The sequence below is a fragment of the Myotis brandtii genome, unplaced genomic scaffold (genome assembly GCF_000412655.1).
Source record: "Myotis brandtii unplaced genomic scaffold, ASM41265v1 scaffold57, whole genome shotgun sequence".
In the NCBI taxonomy this organism is placed as follows: domain Eukaryota; kingdom Metazoa; phylum Chordata; class Mammalia; order Chiroptera; family Vespertilionidae; genus Myotis; species Myotis brandtii.
Genome location: NW_005370133.1, coordinates 280,537 through 288,306, shown reverse-complemented (window position 1 = coordinate 288,306; position 7,770 = coordinate 280,537). Strand labels below are relative to the sequence as shown.

Below are 7,770 nucleotides of genomic sequence, written 5' to 3'. Positions count from 1 at the left end.
AGAAGAATTTGCTGTTGCTCCCATTCACTGCTAAGGAGACAGCCTTAGAAAGGATGTGGATGAGTAACTGAGTAAAATGGCCAGTTTATCCTTCCCCAAAGCTCAAGTTCTTTCTTCGATGGAAAAAGGTAGGTAATTTGAGCAGGCAAGTGCAGAGGCTGGGTTCGAACCCAGGACTGTTTGTTTCCATTATCTCAAAAACTCAAGAATTTAACAAGAATGGGAAGGGGAAATATTTTGCCTTCTTTGGTCTCATATTCTAAATCTGAGCTCAAATTTATGAGCATTGGTATGATTCACAGACTGGACAGGGGCCAACATAGAGCTGCATCTCGTGTCTTCTCAACATTGAGCTTAGAGTCAAGTGGAGCTAGAACAAGGGGCTACTGGTTTGAATACTCATGAATTAAAGAAAACCTTCTAGAAGAACAATGAGAAATAGCACATACCAAGTTCCTACTAAGTGCCAGGCACAGTGTTAAATCCTTAAATATCTTAATCATCTCAACACTGTGGGGAAGGTATTCTGTTTCCTGTAACTGCGGAAGCCAGCCAGAGGGCACACCACATACCCAGCCCCCCTCCCGGACCCCAAGAAATAGGCTCTTCTGTGGAATGCCAAGCCAGTGCATGCCCACACCTGCTCTGTGGCTGCCCAGTGCTGTAGACACAAGCTAAAATCACCTGTCTGAAGTATAATATGGAGGAATCACTTGGAGTGTCTCTGGTGGGAAATGGGGGCGACCATGGTGCTCTCAAAGCAAACCCTCTAACTTGCAGAAGGGCTGTAAAGACAGAATTGATTTTGAATGGCAGGTTTCCTGAATCTACTTGTGCTGCTTTGGCTCCTTTGTGCTGCCCCCTCTGTTTCAGCTCCTGTTTAAGTGCATAGTGTCAAGTACCAGCTTCGGACTTAACTTGTGTTCAAATCCCAGCTGGGTCCAAAGGAAGATAAAAGTAGTACCTATACCTTACTGAATGTCTACATTACTGAGAACATGGGAGCAGAGGACTCTGCACAGCACCTGGCACATGGTAAGTGATCAATAAAAGGTACCTGCTGTTATTATAAACCATCACCAAGACCTGACTAAACATGCAGGAAACGGGTATTAAAATAGAAATGACACGTGGCAAGGATGATACAGAAACCTCTGCATTGCCCAGGATTGGTGCCTTCTAATTCAAAACAAGAAACAAGAACACTCAAGAGGGAAGGAGTAATGACATACATCTGGCCAGAGAGCTTGGAGTAAAGGAAAAAAGACTGTCCTGGGGTCTGATGAGGGAAAAGGGGACATAAGAAATAAGATCAGGGAGACAAGGTGTTGCTGTACTTCATCATCAGAGAAGAAAGCAATTCCTCTTACTCTGAGGACTCAAAACTTTTCCTTATTAAGTAGAGCAGCAGAGTCCCAAATACCGAGCTATGGCAGCAGCTTGATTTTCTGGACATTTAGAAATCAAATCACATGGTGTTGTCTTGTGTATATGGATTCCATCTGAAGGATCTCGATAAACGACATTACATAACAAGCAGGGTATGATGGAAAAACCACAGGCCAAGTCAGGGACAGAAAAGTCTTCTGGGCTCCTGCAGCATCCCACACAGACGGCTGTTGGACTTTTCTGCCGTCTGTTGTTTTCGTCTCTTTCCCCCACTGGACTGTAAACCCTCCAGGGCAAAAACCTTATCTCATGTTCTGTAAGGTCCCTTTCTAGCCCCAAAACACCGTCGGTGTCAGAGGCTGAAGGAACCTCCAAAGATGTCCATACCCTAATCTGTAGAGCCTGTGAATATGTTACACTACACGGCAAAGGAACTTCAAATGGGAGATTACCCTAGATCAGCGGTTCTCAACCTGTGGGTCGCGACCCCTTTGGGGGTCAAACAACCCTTTCACAGGGGTCGCCTAAGACCATCGGAAAACACATATATAATTACATATTGTTTTTGTGATTAATCACTATGCTTTAATTATGTTCAATTTGTAACAATGAAAATACATCCTGTTATGAATCGATATTTACATTACGATTCATAACAGTAGCAAAATTACAGTTATGAAGTAGCAACGAAAATAATTTTATGGTTGGGGGTCACCACAACATGAGGAACTGTATTAAAGGGCTGAGGCATTAGGAAGGTTGAGAACCACTGCCCTAGATTGTCCGGGTGGGCCTAACCTAGTCATACCAGCTCTTACAAACAGAACTTTACCTGGCTGGAGGTAGGAGAGATGAGGCAGAAGGGGGCATCAGAGAGATTTGAAATGTGAGGACTCAACTAGCTTTGAAGATGAAGGAAATGCAGGCAGCCTCCAGGGGCAGAGAACACCCCAGGCTGCCAACAAGGAAGCAGGGACTTCAGCCCCACGGCAGCACGGAACCGCGTTCTGCCAACATCCTGAAGAGCGTGGAGCAGATTCTCTTCCAGGGCCTCCAAGTCAGAGTCCAGGGCAGCCAACACCTTGACTTTGGCCTCATGAGATCTGGAGCTGAGAAGCCAGCCAAAGCGACCCAGACTTCTGAACTACATACATTTGAGTTAAGCCACTAAGTTTGTGATCATCTGTTACAGCAGCAATAGAAAACTAATACAAACGTTAATAATAAAAACTGCATTTCCCCACACATCATTTCACTGAACCTTCCCAATAAGCATGATAGTGTTATTGTCTCCTTATTTTAGGGAACTGGCGCTCAGGGAAGGATAAGCAACTTGCTCAGGTGACCAGCTAACAAGTACTTGAGCCACAAATCAAACTTTGGTCTTCAGGTTCCAACTCCAAAGAGAGCTGGGTCCTACACTGCAGCTACCATTCTGTGGCCTGAACAGTCTACCTTAAGATAAATAAGAAATGAACTAATCATTGGGGTGCCAGAAGATGAGAGACAGCAAGATATTGAAAACCTATTTGAGGAAATAATGGCAGAAAACTTCCCCCACCTGGTGAAAGAAAAGCCAAAGCGACCCAGACTTCTGAACTACATACATTTGAGTTAAGCCACTAAGTTTGTGATCATCTGTTACAGCAGCAATAGAAAACTAATACAAACGTTAATAATAAAAACTGCATTTCCCCACACATCATTTCACTGAACCTTCCCAATAAGCATGATAGTGTTATTGTCTCCTTATTTTAGGGAACTGGCGCTCAGGGAAGGATAAGCAACTTGCTCAGGTGACCAGCTAACAAGTACTTGAGCCACAAATCAAACTTTGGTCTTCAGGTTCCAACTCCAAAGAGAGCTGGGTCCTACACTGCAGCTACCATTCTGTGGCCTGAACAGTCTACCTTAAGATAAAAAAAAAAAGGACTAAAAAAAAAAAAAAAAAGGACAAAAATGAAAGAAAATCAGGCTGCTTTCACAGTGAAAATGTAAAAGCTTTTGGATTCTCCTTTCTGTTTCTTCCAAAGATTTCAAGTCGGGGAACAAGTCAGAGTATAGACAAGTAAACATAAGAAGGTTCATGTCTTCTTTCTGGCCCATAGAAGAAAAAAAGGTTTTGATAAATGGCAAAAGGAGAAATCCTCAAAAGAGTGGCTGTCAAGGAACTATTTCCTCCCATTGAGATGCTCTCTCAGCCATTGCTAGGGTACGTCTTTCACAATGAAATGCAGCTGGGTTTAGGAACATCTCTGGTTGGAGAGTTCAGTCCACTCGTGACCAATTTTTATTGTCAGGGAGTTCGCCCGATTTTCAGTCTGAAATTTCCCTTTTTATATTTCTTCCCTTTACTTCTAATAACAAAGAAAAAGAAATCTCCCCTCTTTGGTCTTCCCATTTCTTAAATATTGGTGAACTGTTATCAGACTCTACCCCTGGATATCATTTTGCCAAGCTGAAGTCTCTTAAATCAGCCTTTCTCTTCTACTGCTGTGTCGTCATGTCTGAACTTCTTTTCCACTTATTTAAGTTCTAATGAGGTGTTTAATCCTGAACCAAGAGTTCTGTACACTACAGAAGGGGCCATATTCTAAAAGGTGAATTATACAATAACCAACTTGGTAGTTGGTTAGAACATAACACTACTGCTTGCTTCTCCGCCTGCAATTTAAATAAATAGCAGACTACAATGAATTTCCCCCAATTTTACATAAAAGCTTTTGGCCACAAATTCAGGAACTAAAAGGTCAAGTATTTACTACATGCTGCTGAAAACAGCACTGTGAATATTTACAAAGTATTTAAATGACTATTAATAGAACAGACAGACTAAATAGACATCACTTTTTGCAATAAGTTTTGGAAATGATACATTTAAAAAGTATATTTCTCCAAGAAGTCTGGCTAAAACTCCACACCAAATTAAACTTCCTGCCAAATGGAATCAGACGCCACATTTCTTAAGGTCCAGAAATCTGGCCCAATATTCTCTGCTCTTACCAAGAACTAAAGAGCTGTTTGTTTGCAGCAGTCTCCAGATAGATATTAATACTGGACCTTTCCAGTAGATTTTGTAACTCTCTATTGAGAAAAACTCTAAAATTTGCCCAGACGTGGCTATGGTTCCTGATAGCGCATAAATCTTTCAGGGCCCTCATTAGCTGTTTAGTACTATAACCCAACTTCCCAATTCATATCAGTGGGGTCTCTAAGCACACTCAATCCCACTGAGTAATTTACCCAGAGGTACAATCTGGCTGATTACCTTTTCCCCGCCTCCTTTATTTCTAGACAATAACATCAAGCAACTTCTTTGTGCTCAAAGAGCAACCGTACCATGGGCAGCGAGAACTATAATCTTTGGCTGAAATGCAAAACTCCTGAACATCAGACAAATAATTCTAAGTTCATTCACTTAGTTACAGATACTATGAAATGTTAATGATTCTTAAGGAAAAACATAAGAATATAGACAGTCTATAAAAAAATGCAACTTGTCTCCAATCCTGAAGCCAGCTGATTACCTGAACTCAAGGATTGTCACAAAATGTTCCAATGAATAAATTGCTTCAGGTCCAAAAAATTCTTTTGCTGAAATAACATTAGGCACCACCTATCTATTGAGTACCTACTGTGTGTTTGACATTTGACAACGAGAATTGCTAATCCTCACAACCAACAAGGTGCGAGGATTATTATTCCCTTTTTACAGAGGGAGAAACAGGCTCAGAGTCCTTACCTCAAAGTCCCAAAGCTGCTCGAGTGCCCAAGCTAGGACCCAAACCCTCATCTGGTGGCTCCAAGTTCTCCCACTATACCAGACTGCTCTAAGTGTATTATCTTCTGAAACTGCTTACGTTTCAGAAGATAAAGCTGTTAATTATAGGATTTAATGTCATATTTCTTTTTTTCTAAGGTAATATATATGAGGAAAATAGAAGTTTATATGGGATTGAACCTTTGAAGGTATTTTACAATTTAAAAAGAACTTTAGTGATCACTGTCTAATCCTCATTTCTTCAAGAAACTTTTACTCATGTGTATTCTGGCAGACATGGTATTAAGGCTAGAGACATGAAGATAAATGACATAGAGTTTCTTCCCTTAAGGTGTTCACAGTCTAATGAGACTATTTTTAAAAATGTAACAGCATCCGCCTTGTGCAGAGGAAGAAACTGAAGGCTGGTGAGGGTTAAGTGCCTTGTCCTAACTTAGCTTCCAGGAGGCAGACTGGACCTGATTCCAGATTCTTCTGATCCCACCTCACTCTGCCCCCCACCCCCACCTCCACCCTCCTCTTCCTAATCATGCTCTCTGTTGTTTTTCCACATATGCAACAAAGACTGTGGAAGCCTGAGAGTTGGAATTGTCTAGACAAGTACAGCAACAAGACCACTGACTCTAATGCATACAGAACCCACTAGGCCACCTTGCAAAAAACATGTAATAAAACCACAACAAAGTGACTTTTCGTATTTATTACTTTGGGCTGCTTCAATCTTCAGTTGAACTCTGTTCTGAGAAGCTGCAAATATTTTCAAAGAAAGAGCAGGACAGGTCATGCTAATAGAGAATTTTTAATGTTCTCTTTCATCATCAGGGCACCAGAGGGTCATTGTAATAGAGAATGCATTTCTGTGGCAAGGTTCCTATCCTCAGAGATTGTTATTCAGCTTATCTTATTTACTCACTTAATGATAGTAAGCCAAGACTTTGTGCTGAGGGTATCAAAACGGATGCATGTGATGCAGTTCTCCCTGCCCTTAGGGAGCTCTCTGTTCAGTGGAGACAGAAACACAATTATTACAAAGGAACGGTTAGCTCTATTCTGTCACTACAAAGGTGACAAACAGGGACAGCTTCCTGAAAGCTAAAGGTATGAAAAGGATTTTGCCAAATGGATAAGGTGAGGGGCGGGGACAGGGAGAAACTGGCGAGGATGGGCACAGAGACCAGCACGTACAAGATGGCCTAATTTAGAACTAAAAGAATTAACTAAAGTGCTTGCTCACTACCAAATGGAACTCTCCTGTTCTTATTCATAGCTCTTTACGTAACCAGTTCCCATCTTTTATCCCTACTACTCTACTGAAACAGATTTCATAGTGATCACCAATGACTTCTATGTTGCCAAATTTAACCCAGTAGATGATTTTTAGACATCATCCTACTCGACCTCACAGTAGCACAGGACACCGTTGATCACTCCCACTTTTCGGTTTTACTGTACTCTCTTCTCCGGAAATTTCCCTCCACCTCTCTAGCCCCTCTGCCTCATCCCCACTGCCAGATTCTTCCTCTTCTACCTGATCTGTAAAGTTCCACAAGCCTTACCTCAACCCCCCTCCACTCCCTAGGTGATATCAGCCATTCCTGTAGCTTTAAAGACCACCCCTATGCTCGACTTCAGAATACATCTCCAGCCCAGCCAGCATGGCTCAGTGATTGAGTGCCGACCCATGAACCAGGAGATCACGGTTCGATTCCCGGTCAGGGCACATGCCCAGGTTGTGGGCTCAGTCCCCAGTGTGGGGCGTGCAGGAGACAGCTGATCAATGATTCTCTCTCATCATTGATGTTTCTATCTCTCTTTCCCTCTCCCTTCCTCTCTGAAATCAATAAAAATATATTCTTTTAAAAAAGAATATATCTCCAAGTTGACCTTACCTCTGAGCTCATCCTGTAAATCCAATTGCCTGCTTGCTAACTCCACTGGTAAATCTCTCAGGCATCTCAAAGTTAACAAGTTCCTAAGTGGCGCCTATTATTTCAACCACTCTTCCTAAAACCTGCTTATCCCCGCATCATCCCAGTCAGGACCCGCTATTCACCCGGCCTGTCACTGGAAGTCATTCTTGCCCCTACATCCGGTCACCAAGCCTGTCAGCTCTACCTCTGCTTACTTTTCCACTTCTATTTCCATCACTGGCACCCTATTCCAGGACACCATCTTCTTGCACCTGGGCATCCACTCCTGCCCCCTACCCTCAGTACATTCTCCACAGGGCAGCTACAGTGAGTTTAAATCATTTCATCCCCATGCGTACAGCCCTTCTGTGATGTCCTTCAGTTCTTTAACAAATATTCCAACTCCATTCTCTGCTTCTGGTACATGGTAAGATTGTGAAGTTGGGGAGGGGGAGGCATGTGACTTTCTTTGGATAATGAAGTGGGAGTAAGAGTGATTTGGAACACTTCTGGGTGGAAACGTTAAGAGCCAATGTGTACTTTACCTTTTCCTCTTCCCCTGCCATGACAGTCACAATGCTCCAGAGAGCAGCTACTCCCTTAGCCCGATTCTTCACTTAGGATATGATGGCAAAGCGGATATGCAGCATGAGTGAGAAATAAACACACATGAAGCTACACCTTCAACAG

General features: G+C 42.5%; 1 long non-coding RNA gene across 1 annotated transcript; it reads left to right on the top strand.

Moving 5' to 3' along the window:
• LOC106728226 lies at positions 1 to 2,870 on the top strand. Its single transcript, XR_001364503.1, has 2 exons — positions 1 to 1,035; positions 2,693 to 2,870. It is a non-coding gene; the product is annotated as an uncharacterized LOC106728226 (long non-coding RNA).
• The last annotated feature ends 4,900 nt before the right edge of the window (positions 2,871 to 7,770 follow it).